Source organism: Triticum aestivum, chromosome 2D (genome assembly GCF_018294505.1).
Source record: "Triticum aestivum cultivar Chinese Spring chromosome 2D, IWGSC CS RefSeq v2.1, whole genome shotgun sequence".
In the NCBI taxonomy this organism is placed as follows: Eukaryota; Viridiplantae; Streptophyta; class Magnoliopsida; order Poales; family Poaceae; genus Triticum; species Triticum aestivum.
In genome coordinates, this window is record NC_057799.1 from 38,986,973 (window position 1) to 38,999,742 (window position 12,770).

The following is a 12,770-nucleotide window of genomic DNA, read 5'->3' on the forward strand; positions in this document are numbered from 1 at the left end:
GCATGTGTATAAGTGTAGTTACGAGGTACCCAAAGCAAGGAGAGGATGGGATGAACTCAACAATTTTGAAATTTGACTTGTATTTGGTCGGGAAAGGCCTATGACAACCCCAACGGACTATTGATCGAGATAGGCCCATGGCAGGCCCAACGGGATGGGAAGGATTTTCGCGTCTGGGCTTTCCCCAACAGACAGTATCATGTTGTCAGGGCTGCAGTGTTGTGGTGTAGTGAGAGGAGCATTCGATTCATTTATTGAAATTGGATGTGGAAGTTGACGACTCTAGCCTTTTTACAGATATCACACACCGACTTATTATTAGATCCACTAAAACATGGGAGATCATTTCAACTAACCACCTGCTTGACTATAGCTCTCAAATGACGGCCTTAATGATAATGCTACCCTCTGAAGAAGGTTTGATGGGAGTGAACACACACTTGCTTGAGTTGGACGAAGTGGACTTTGAGAGGATAGTCCCCCCATCTTACGTCTGCCTTGGAGAAGAGTTTTCTTCATTCCCTAGTCCATGATAAAAAAAACGGTAAGGAGAAACTAGATGAAAGTCAGTTTAGGCAAGGCGTGCTACTGATAGTCTATCGACAAGGGATCGCACGGCCGAGACATCGGATCATGGTCCGCGTCCATACAAGAGAGGATGTGCTACACAATCTCTTTCTCCTCTAGCTTCTTCCCGATGGCGGCATTTTTGCAGTTTCATCACGCAACACCGTTTATCTTGCTGATATACCGGCCGATTGTGACCTTCCTTTTTTTGTATTGACGAGTGCATCCGGATGTTCAACGCGCGCAGATGGGTATGCAGGCTAATAAGCCATGCCCTCGACCGAGCTAAAGTTGGAGCAAAGGCGACCTGCTGCGAGATTTTGCTAGCGTCGTCAGGAGTAAGGAAAGGTCTAGGCCAATCACACTCCATATGTCGGGGTTGGCCTCTCCTTAACGCTATCTTGGCGTTGACCTACCTGACATCAATCTCTTTTGCTGGCACTTTTTTAGATAATAAAGGGCTGCAACCATCATTATAGGATTGTGTCATTTTCCGTGGGGGGTGGGGGCTGCTGGCTATATTTTGGGACGGAGGGAGTAGCACATAGCGTGAGTTGTTTCTTTACCTAATAATAATAATAATAATAATAATAATAATAATAATATTATTATTATTAAAAGACGAAGGCTTTCATAGTTTTTCATACGTCATACCCTTTATATCCGTTGATTTTATATTAATTATAAAGATTGATGGCTAAAATTTAAAAGTAGTTTGCATAGATTTTTGTGCCTATGTACAAAAGCGCAATGTTTCCCGATAGAAAGGGCAATGTTCCCGGATAGAACCTTTCTTTGGTAAGCACGAGCTGACCAGGATCGATCTCCTACCGCATGTATCGATCGCCTAGCGCGTGAAAGGATCGATCCGAACACATATTCCAAGTCCCAGCCGATCACTTTTTAAAAGAACATTCCCAATCGATCGATGCGTTCCCCAAAAAAAAAAACGTTGATCGTTTCCCATCGATCGCTTTAAAATAAAAAGTCCCAATAGATCGATCCGTCCCAAAGAAAACGCCGATCGTTTCTAATCGATGGCTTAAAAAATCCAAATTGATCGCTGCGTTCCCGAAAGAGAAAAATGCCCATCGTTTCCTAGCGCACGTAGACGTATTCCACGAATCAGTTCCGGCAAAAAATAACGATCGATCTTCACAGGATCGATCGTTTTTTTTTCATGGTTCTCCAGGATCGATCTCGCAGCAGGCGCCTAGCGCACATACACATATTTTTTTTGCGAGAAGCACATACACATATATTCGACCGAACGATCTTCAGCAGGATCGGTGTTTTTTTGGAGAAACCGATGGATGCCTGGTTACTTTCAATGGCGGCATCTGTTTATATGGGCCACACATGATGCAATCATGCTAACTGGGCCAACTAAGCCAGCGACGAGACGCATGGGACCACTAACCCGATCGAGTACGAGGCATGGAGGACTTGGGGCAGTTGCAGCGATCTGTCGGGACAGTTTAGGCGCATTCCAGGGGCCTTCGGCGGTAGCTTTTGCCAACATGGATGATCCAGAAGTATTGGAAGCATTGGCGATACGGGAAGCGATGGCCCTTTTGGAAGATTTGTATGTGCAGAAGATTGCAATCGCGTCGGATTGTAAGAAGGTGGTGGGAGCTATCAAGACAGGCACCTCGGCAGCGTACGGTGCAATTGTACATGAAATAAAAGAGCGTTTTGGTTTTTTTTTTCTTGACGGATTAGCCATGATTTAGAACCACTAATGTAGAGGCTCACAAACTTGCAAAGCATGTGTTAACTTTGGGTATTGGCCGCCATGCTTGGTTAGGTCAACCCGAAAACCTTGTGTTCGTCCCTGTAAACATCACCACGGATGAATAAAAAGCTTTGTGGGTTTGCCCAAAAAAAACTAACCCAATCGAGTTGTTGCTAAAAAAAAGATAACTAACCGATCGACTCGAGCCTCGAGTGCAACGCACCATTGACAGAGTCTAGGCCGACGGCCAGCCGGACGACTGTGGACGGGAGCAAGCAAACATAGGGCACAACGATGCGTAGGCCCCTTCACCACTTCACGCACTATTGCATCCACTAGGTGTTGGGGCGCGCCCGTGGGGCGCCTCTTGAGGGGGAGCTGGGCGGTGCCAGCTAGTGGGCGACCTTTTAACATACTTGTCTGATCTGATTAGCATATGTGATGATGGCCTTAATTAATAAATTGAGATTTGAAACACAGAATAGCAGTAGAAATAAATAGATATATACAAAGAAGCCCTAATATGGATCTTAACAGGTGGATGTGAACCATCTGACTGAGAACAGTACAGTTTACATAAGCAACGGCATAGGTTTAGTATCTTCCAAAGTATCAGATAGCAGGGTCCAAAAGCAAACCATAGGTTCATTATGGGAAATAACATAATTAGGAATACTTAGTGCTAGATTATATTGACACATGACTTGCGGTGTTTTTCGATGGTGCATCTAGAGGGGGTGCACAGTGAGAACCAGCCGGCGGTTTGAAGTGACCTCGAAACGAAAAGCGTAGATGTCTCCTTCACGAATGTTCGCACGGCGACGAAACTCGGACCAGTTGGTGGTTATAGTGGCCCTTTTGTCAGTTCCTAGCATAATGTGATATTCAAGTCTGACCATGAGTGTATCATTGTGTGGATCAATGTAGTCCAACAGGTTCTCTTCAGTATATTGTACCTGAAAATACTGTTACATGAAAGCAAGTGATAGATGAATACAGATTGTTGTGTGATATGGAAGATAAGAGTGTGTTTTTGAGGTTACCATGCGCTGGCCTGGCTTGGCAGATGTTTTGTTGATTGTGCACACGTAGTACTAAACCAGAACATAAAAAAGAGTGTCCACATGGCATTCATAGAGCTTCACCTTATTACCCCAGTAACAGTGGTCTTCAAGCTCACCAAAGTACCGGATGCCACCAGGTGTTCCTGCATTCAGATCAATGTAGGTGTGAAGCAAGTTAAGTATCGTTTGTAACAACCGTAAATGTCATTGTTTGTTTGGGAAAAGAAATTTAAGTTATATAACAACGTAGGCGGGGGCTTCGACATGAAGTACTATAAGTAAGTTGAAGATTAGTTTTCAAAATCAGACAACTGGAAGTTTTCAAATGTAGCAGATGCTAAAAGCGGTTTGTAAAATAGAGAGAACACAAATGATTGTATAAAGATTCAGACCAGCATTGTCTGACATGCTGAAAGTAATCAGTACAAAAGGAAAAAAACATTGAGTGAACAAAAGTAGAAGAGAGCAGTGTCATTGTAAAGTTTGTGAGAGAAGTATGCTGAGAGCAATCAGTATGAAAGGAAATAAGTATTGATCTCGCAGACGTAGTGAATAGCTAAAGGCTGTTGATAAAGAAATCCAGTGATACATGGTGGATTATGATCATGTGAGTTTGTTGTTTCATATATAATATAAAAATAAAAAACAAGGCATGTGCTGACCGCGGATGATGCACTCTGGCTGCTCATTCTCTTCACTTTGTTCATCAAATGATAAAACATAGCATTAGCAATATGAAATGTGATCATTCCCACTGGAAATGGTGAGCCTAAGAATGAAACTACTTACTTCGAAAGAAGAGTAAAACGGAAAGCAGCAGAGATGAATCTTAAACATGTTTTGTTGCTAAAAAAATTGCGCAGAAAGGTAGTAAGCTGCGTTCTCTGTATTAGGTTGAATTAGTCTGTGTAGAGGGAGACATTCATAGAAAGGCACAGACTGGAAGTAATTGCTTATAACGCATTTAGTTGTTGACATTATAGATCTCTTTCATTTTCTGAAAGTATTTACTTATGTATCATATGTACTGCATGGCGCAATAGAAGTCGATGAAGCGGGTGATTAAATAGCAATATAAAACGATATAGAAAATCACTGCTAGCATTTACAGATAGTTGTGATGCATGTATATGGTTACAGATGTATCATTTATTCTTATAATTGTGCTACATCCACATAACGACATATGTGGCAACTAACTGAGAGAGCACATCGTGATAGAGCAGACTATAGCCTCAAAAGTTGCAGATCTAAAAAGATGCTGAAAAAAAACTAAGCAACCATGTAATTAATCCTCAAGAAAAGAAGTAATGCAGCGTAATCCCTAGAAGTAATCATCCATGTAATTAATCTGGAAGCAAAAGAACTAAAGCATTAACATTTGTCTAATCCATCGTCTAATCCTGAAGCCAAACACCTAAAACAGGGATTAACCGAAAGTAATAGAAGTGCCTATGAAATAGGTTGACTGACAGAATCGAACAATAGCAACGGACGCCTAACCCACAACCAAAGATCACAGGGCGGATACGTGGATTAAATAAAAGCGAGCGGTCCCAAGATGGGAAGTGGGTGGTACCATCTGTCTAAACATTGTTTTTTGTGTGGCTTCGTTCAAGGAGGATATCACGTTCAGTATAGGCGACACTCCTGGCTTAAAAAGAGTTACTGAAAATCAAGCTGGTGTTCACGAAAATTCAGTTTTGCCCTATCATTTTAAATAGAAAGCCGATTCTACTCAACCTGATGAAAGACAACTATTTTTTCAAGGATAACTGATGATGAAAATCTGAACTCACTGCAGAATTTTTTGTATACCCATGTAAGGCAGTCCAGAATGACTTGCAATGAAAACAAAAGAACAACACCAATGCATCGGTCATGAGACAAGTGACTTTTTGAAGAATATCTAATGCTGTAAAAGTAAAACTGAACACTGCAGATTTTTTTAAAACAATACATGGCGGCCTAGAAAGATTTTCAATGCCCCAAAAAAAGTTTAGGTCCCATAGAAAATATGGTGAGATAGGTGACTTTTATATGTAGTGAGATAACACCAAGATCCAGCCACTGCACTTTTGTGTAAGCAAAACACACCTGCACTTCATCAATATTGATCCTAACAGCCTGATCCTATCTGTAAGAACAGTAACCTTATTGTATACTGAAACAACAAGAAGTAACATCTATGACCTATAACGTGAAGAGCTGGTCGTTGATTTGTACCTCCGTTCATCGCCTTGTACTGGTTGCTGAACTTGTTGTTGATGTACCTGCACGCAAACCACCCAATTGTTTAAAACAGCGAAATAACACTACAGATGAATCAGACAAGACAGGATTGCAGTCTGGCCGTGTTAGTTCATCAGTGAAGTTTTCTCGACCCTAACAAGGAACAATGGTGCGCAACAAAATCTGGTCCTCAACAAAATCATCAGGTTATAGTACTATCCAAACCACCACTTTGGAAATCAAAGCACAAGTTCCCTTTCCAGATCCCGTCCGCCGAGGCAGGACACCATCGACCCAACGTCGGTGGCGTGCTATACAGCACTAAGAAATGCACACGTATTGGTGCGTACGACTTCTAGGTAACTTAGCACGACCCTCATGATACAACACACCTCCCCTGATTTAATACTGAAGTATGGCGAATTAAGTTGATGCCATATAATTTATGAAAGGGCATCCAGGCAAAAGATTAGTTCACAAAGACCTCACGAGGAGAGGATTGGAGGCCGATATTCTTGCCTTCATTCACAGCCAAACGAAATGCCACTATTTCAAAAAAAAAGAGGTCTAAGCAATTATCTAGTAGGGGCTACAATTACCTAGCAAGAGAAACATGTGCTGCTTATGATAAAAGTAAGCATCTACAGAGGCCTGTTAGGCAACTAAGATAACACTTTCCTTATTATAAGTAACATCAACGTCCCTCCAAATTCTTTGAAAGCTTCTATTATTTGGTAGATTTTAAAAAAAATAGCCAGGTCTAAGTTTACAGCACGATCATGATATCATGGTATGCTAGGTAGCTACACAGATCCATGAACCACCTTTCAATAATAAATTTTTATGTAGCAAACAGACAGTACAACACCAGACTCCAATGTCAGCAAGAAATTAGAAGTAAAAAAAGGCAATGTTACATTTTAGTATTACCGAAAAATGCAGCATTGTACCTTCAAATGTGGTAAAGGTTCAGTATGGATATATGCACCTAGGACCCCTTACTAATTTGTCATTAATAGGATGCATTACCAAAATTCAAGAGCCGATTACCGTAACATTATTAATCAAACTTTCTATAAGAATATACGAGGGTGTAAGAAGATACCAGGTAGGAGGCACCCCTTTAAATGCATTTTTTGTTGTCTGTGTAGCCAACTGATAGAGGAGTGATATAAGAAGTTCATAAGCGCACTTGCGAGCGAATAGCTAGCAATCTCTGTCCGCATATGCCACATTGCCATCGGGTCTGTCAAACAATTCCTCAGCATGACCTAAGCATCTGAAAGAAAAATAAGCTGATAGCAAATCAATCTTCACCAAGACATACACAATACTGCTAGGCAAATCAATTCAGATTATGTTTTGTTGTACCTAACAGTCAAAACCTTTTCTATAGATTTATGAATATATGCAGTACAAGAGTACTGTTTTCCATAAATGAAAATCCTTTTCTGTAGTGTTTGGCCTTTGGAATGCAGTAATCAAGTGTGATAGAGTTGATCCATTTTCTAATCCATTGCCATGGTTTGAATATAGAAAAACGGAGCTTCACTGGCAGGTGGTGATACACTGATCGTGGTTTCAGTTTGTTCACCTTAACTTCATGCTATTCATATGCATAGTAAGTCACATGGACGAGTTCCCAGAAATAATCAAGTTATACGAGCTGATGTTCTATCACAGATTGATATTGTTAGGAAAGCAAGGATCTGCTTACTTAGTGCGCATGTATAAAGTATGTTAGGCATGTGTTGCAACGGAGAAATTATAAATTCAGATCAACTTAAAATGATTGTAGAGATAAGAAGAACCACCCATTACAATTGGTCCAAAGGTAGTGTAGCACATGTTTGTATTTATAGCACAGGAAATACCTAACCTGATAGCATGACAACTCTTATTACTGTTACCGCCCTCCACCACCCCCACTGAGTGGACGCTCACCTGCTCGAGCGTCTGCTCGTCATGCCATCGCCGGCTTGCCATCGTACTCCTCGATGTAGAGCATGTCCCGGGTGTCGCAGAAGACTGATCCTCTGACACCATCATATAGAAGATCAAGTGTGGAGATAGTCACCATCCACTAGCCCGGGCTTGCAAATGTCTTGTTCATGCAGCAGATATACTATGGAATGGTATGTTCTTTTGCGGCGATCGGGCGCTTGTCAACATGCTATTGATAGTGCTTCACCTCGTTCCCCCATTCACAATGATTATCAAATCCTCCTGGATAGTGCTCACCAGGCCAACCTACATAGCAATATCAAGAAGACACGGGTGTAAATATGCACACACCACAAATGATGTAGTGGAGATGGTGATCTGATTTTGGTTTCTTGCCAAAGATTCTAGGTCCTCTTGGGCGAAAGGCGGAAGGAGAGGCTCAGGTGCGAGGCTCCTTGTTGCGACCGCACGGCACCAACATATAGTGAAGCACGCGTACCAATTGTTAGCATAAAACATAAGCAGGGTGAGTATGATGTTTGATGTGGGTTCTGTGCTCACCGTTGCTATTGCAGATAACAACATCCTCTTCTGATGTGCCGATGAGTTCTCTGCGACAGAAATGATGTGGAAGGTTGCACCGTCAATAAGAAAAATTAAATTAACATATTGGAAGCATATACGATTCAGAAATGCTCTAAGAACACAAGTCACATTTTAGCAAATTAAGAGGCTTACATCACAACATTTTCACCATGCACAGAAATTTCCTCAGTGTCCTAGTCTGCATCATACGCCACAAAGCAGCTTCTTTTGCTTTCTGTACAGTAGGAACTACGAGAAAAAGCAGGTAAATTCAGTATCACGCCTTCATATATTTCTATGAGACCATTAGTATAATAAAAAGGCATAGTCATGTAATATAATTAGGGGGGGAACATAATAAAATAACTTGAAGGCACATCAAATACTAATTAGTACAGCAACAATATCAAGCAGCAGATGACATATTAGATATAGGAACTTATCTATTTATCAACGAATTAGCAATTAGTGTGATAGGAATTTATTTATTCATCAAATACTAATTAGTACAGCAATAATATCAAGCAGCAGATGACATGTTAGATATAGGAATTTATCTATCATCAACTAATTAGCATGATCCTAGAGTACACAGAGTAGGAGTATTATAGGGTTGGACATGTTATGTTTAAACCTGGATCTGCAAAATGCAATGAAATAATAGGTCAAGTAAATTAGGACAAACCTGCATATAGGAAAAACAAGCACATCAACATAGCCAATCGCACCCTCCAGTAGCTGTACATAACTTGGCTATGTGTAGCGGCCATATTGGGAATATCTGGTGGAGCAAACCTGAAGCACTAACCACAAGAAACAGGATCACCAGGGGAACAACCAAACAAAATTTGATTCATAGAATGCAGTGGCATGGTGATCCAGAACTGAGTTAAGATACCAATGCCATGACCACTTCATATAGTGCAATCTTCACTTCCTAGGTCAATATATAGGGATCAACACTTGAACACATTATTTAACCTATCAGCTTTTTCCTTACTTGTCAAGCAGATTTGAAAATGCAAAGATGAAAAGATTAGACCTCAATAATGACTAAAGGCAGAAAAACATGGATTAACTAAGTACCCAAAAATAAATGGATTTCACTAAGTCAGTTCATAGCATATGTTATTGCTTAATTACCATGTGTAATTATTTTAACTAATTACCTAACTATCTTTAACACCTCATAATAGCTAATGGCTTCTTGGGAGGCCATCTGATACTATATGATCCGAATACAAAAGCATACACCTCAGAGTTCGCCTGTCATGAAGAGTAATAAAAAAAAGTACAACAGCGAGACTTAATAGCAATGGTAACAGCAGGTTACAAAGAGAAAAATTGTTTAACAACACAATATGGAGCACAGACAGAGGTGTCACCGTGTCAGTACAAGAAATGCCTTTCAGAAGTTACCTGGGTGAAATGGAAAATCAATAAGCAGAAGCACAGCTTATCCTTTGGCGTCACAAAAATGTTCACCAACAGAAAAACCAGTCAGATCTACACGAGCACGACCACCCCGGACCTCATTCATTTGCCCATAGACAAGAGCACACTTGCTTTCACTCTGCCACAAACAATGATTTTGTAAGGAAGGATAACTTGCATATATGAACTTCACAACTGAAATTTCAAAATCCATAGCTTGGTAACATGACTAAACTCTAAATTTCAAGCAATACCAAACAATATTACTTACAAGTTACGACACTGCAAAATAGAGCACACTTTTTGACAGTAGTGCAGCTTGCATTTGACGAGAACCCGGGCATCTTCCTACAAAATGATCAGCTTTAAGCATCGAAATGATAACTATATCACACATGACTCCTGACCACCACACCATTAGACAACACATAATGGCAGCCATAGTGCTGAACTTCACACTGGTAAAGCACAAGGATAGCAAGGTTTCCAGTAAAAGCTAACAGACACATAAAACCAAGAAATGTTCAGAAGCATTAAAAATTTAGAAGTCAGCACATATGGGATTTAGTAAATCAATTACCTTAGATTTTGGAAGGAAAATCAAGGAAAGGAAGGTATGTAGCCCAGTACTTCCCAGTCACCTTGTTCCTTTCAGCTGCTACAGGAAAAATTTAATCAAAAGATCAAAAAATCCACAGCGTGTGTCAGCCACTGAAGCCGTGCAAGCTCTAGGCCGACTTGATCCCTGGATTAATTAGTCAGAAACACATTGCATGGAGTAGTACTTATCCCCCACCCGACGGCATGAGTAGTGTGTCCTAAGGGATTACCCGCTCTCAATTAGACGCTGCGGCTACTGACTTGATTTCTCTGATCCTTATTTCAGCCGGGCCAAATTCAAGTCAATAGAATACGCTAGTTAATTAGAAGCGCCAACACAAAACACGCACTCAACCATGCACACCAGCACAAGCACAACACGCGCACACCACACAGCTAGCACACACGAACGCCTCCAGCAGCATGGACACCAGACGCACGCCACCGGCAGCAGGCAGCCCACGCACAGCACAGACGGACGCCCGTGCAGAGATTCAACCCTGCTAGACCGCATCGGAGTCGCATCAAAAGAATTGAACAACAAGAGAGGGAGGGAGCAAGGATCTGAGCATACCTATGAATAGGCGAGCTGTTGTTTCCTGCCATCTAGCTGTTGCTGCTGCTGCTTCCGACCGGCGTCCTCGCCCATCTCTAGGCGCTAGGCGATGGCGACGATGTCACACATGGCTCTAGTCGGTGGCGTGGGAGAGACGAGGAGGCTGGCGACGGAGATGGGCCAGCGGAGGAGCGGCCACCATCACTGGGCAGAGGAGGGGGGTGAGAAGAGGCGAGGAGGAAGGACGGGGGCCGCGGGGTCGTCAGGAGAATCAGGGAGGAGGAGAGGAGGCGGCGGCGACAAGAGGGGAGGGAGTCGTGGTGGCGGCGAGTGTGGTGGTGGCGGCGGCAACCATAGGAGAGGCGAGAGAGAATGGGGGGTGGGTGGAGAAGAAAATGCGGTCCTCTATCTCTCTCAGTTCCAACTCGTTTTCTCTGGCTGACCCAGGATAAAATCATTCTCGCCAGCCCCTTCTGGCCACGTGGCATAGCCCAGCGTCCGCTCCTTCCACGCCTCTACAACTTCGCCAAGACTATCTACCTTGATTCTCACCATGATCAGCCCTTAATTTGACTAAAAAATTATCCTTATTTCGAGTAGTCTGCTGGTTACACATAACAGAGTATCTGTAAGTTCTTCAATAATAGAAAAGAATGGCTAGGGAACAGCGCCTGAATTTGTTTTTTGGATCATCAGTTGATTTGTTCCCAGCCATTGGATGCAAAAGGAACCGTCAGATCTTCCTCTTCTACCTCCTTAAAAATGTTCATCTTCCTCCTCGTGATCTCGGTCGGAACCACCTGCCTCCAGCACCGTAGTCGGCAGTGCTCCAATGATTGCCTCGCCCTCCCTTTGACCTCCCACACCACCATGTTGGCCGCCGCCCCCACTCATCCCTCCAAAGCCGGCGAACTACTCAGTTTGTTTGGCTAACTTGCACCCCCCGCACCCTAAGATAGGCAAGGAGGTTGTGCTTCCCGTGCACCATAAGATAGACAAGGAGGCCGGTGTTCCCCCTGCACCCTAAGATAGACAAGATAAAACCTGCCACCGGCGACCTCGGTGCTCTGCAGCTGCTGCTTCCTCCTCCACTGAGAACACAAATTCTAATTATATGCGACTGACATCCAGCAAAATTGACAATAGAAACTGTAGTTTCACGCCATCAGAGACGAGGATGGTTGGTGACCTTGTCTCCGAGCATGGGATGTAGTTGATCAATCCATGTCCATGCTCTATGTTTTCTCCCGTTGCAACGCACGGGCATATGTTTTAGTTCTTTAGAAAAGGAGGAAGACCCCCTGCCTCTGCATCTAGGCATGCATGCAGCCACTTTATTAATTATTCACAAAGAACTTACAAATTAATACATCAGTACGTCTGAAGACATCATCTTGGCAACTTATGTCGCTACTCCTATCCACTTGATGAAGGGGTGTAGATAGTCCGAGCCGAATACCAAACAGACCTCGCACCATAGCATAACATCTAAAACGAGAGGTCCCAACCAAGCCACAAAGTATAAATATTATTTTACATCACATAACTAGCATTACATTACTCATTGCACACTCGCGGAAGCAAATCTGTGCCTCCATGTATAGTAAAACTGTGACACTCGCGGAAGTAAAGAAAAAACATGTTTTTTTTTCCTTTTCCGGGAAGCACAGATGTGCCTCTCGTGGAAGAAAAAAACGTGATTTTTTCCTTTTCCGAGATGCACAGTTGTGCCCCTCCCAAGAGCAAACCTGTGCCTATAGGAGAACAAAATACATATTCTCGTGAAAGAAAAAAGAAAAAGGAAACCAGAAAACAATTGCCCAAACACCTAGGAAAAACCGACAAAAATGAAAAGCCAAAAGAATTCGAAAAAAATAACATAAACCCCGAAAACACGTACAAATAAGTAAAATGAAATGAAATTCTTAGGAAAGGCCCATCATGCAACATGTGCCGGCCACCCAAGCTACTTCTGCGGGTGTCGTCGTTGTCATCGCTTGCGGCGTGGCCCTCGCTGCGCAGTTTCTGCTCGCCACCAAGCTGGCCGCCTAAT

At 42.5% G+C, this 12,770-nt stretch overlaps 1 long non-coding RNA gene across 9 annotated transcripts; it reads right to left on the minus strand.

Annotated features, from left to right (window-relative positions):
- Window positions 1-2,826: 2,826 nt before the first annotated feature.
- On the minus strand, window positions 2,827-11,117 carry LOC123051399 (uncharacterized). 9 transcript variants are annotated; one of them, XR_006424102.1, is made up of 12 exons: window positions 10,736-11,117; window positions 10,392-10,661; window positions 10,142-10,216; window positions 9,833-9,909; window positions 9,547-9,700; window positions 8,813-8,930; window positions 8,281-8,376; window positions 7,543-8,153; window positions 6,704-6,877; window positions 5,593-5,639; window positions 3,346-3,509; window positions 2,827-3,267 (listed from the first exon to the last, which is right to left on the minus strand). It is a non-coding gene; the product is annotated as an uncharacterized lncRNA (long non-coding RNA). The 9 variants fall into 9 exon arrangements; XR_006424101.1 differs by having other exon boundaries at window positions 10,142-10,219; XR_006424106.1 differs by having other exon boundaries at window positions 7,543-7,996; window positions 8,104-8,153; window positions 8,813-8,922; window positions 10,142-10,661.
- Between the last annotated feature and the right edge of the window lie 1,653 nt (window positions 11,118-12,770).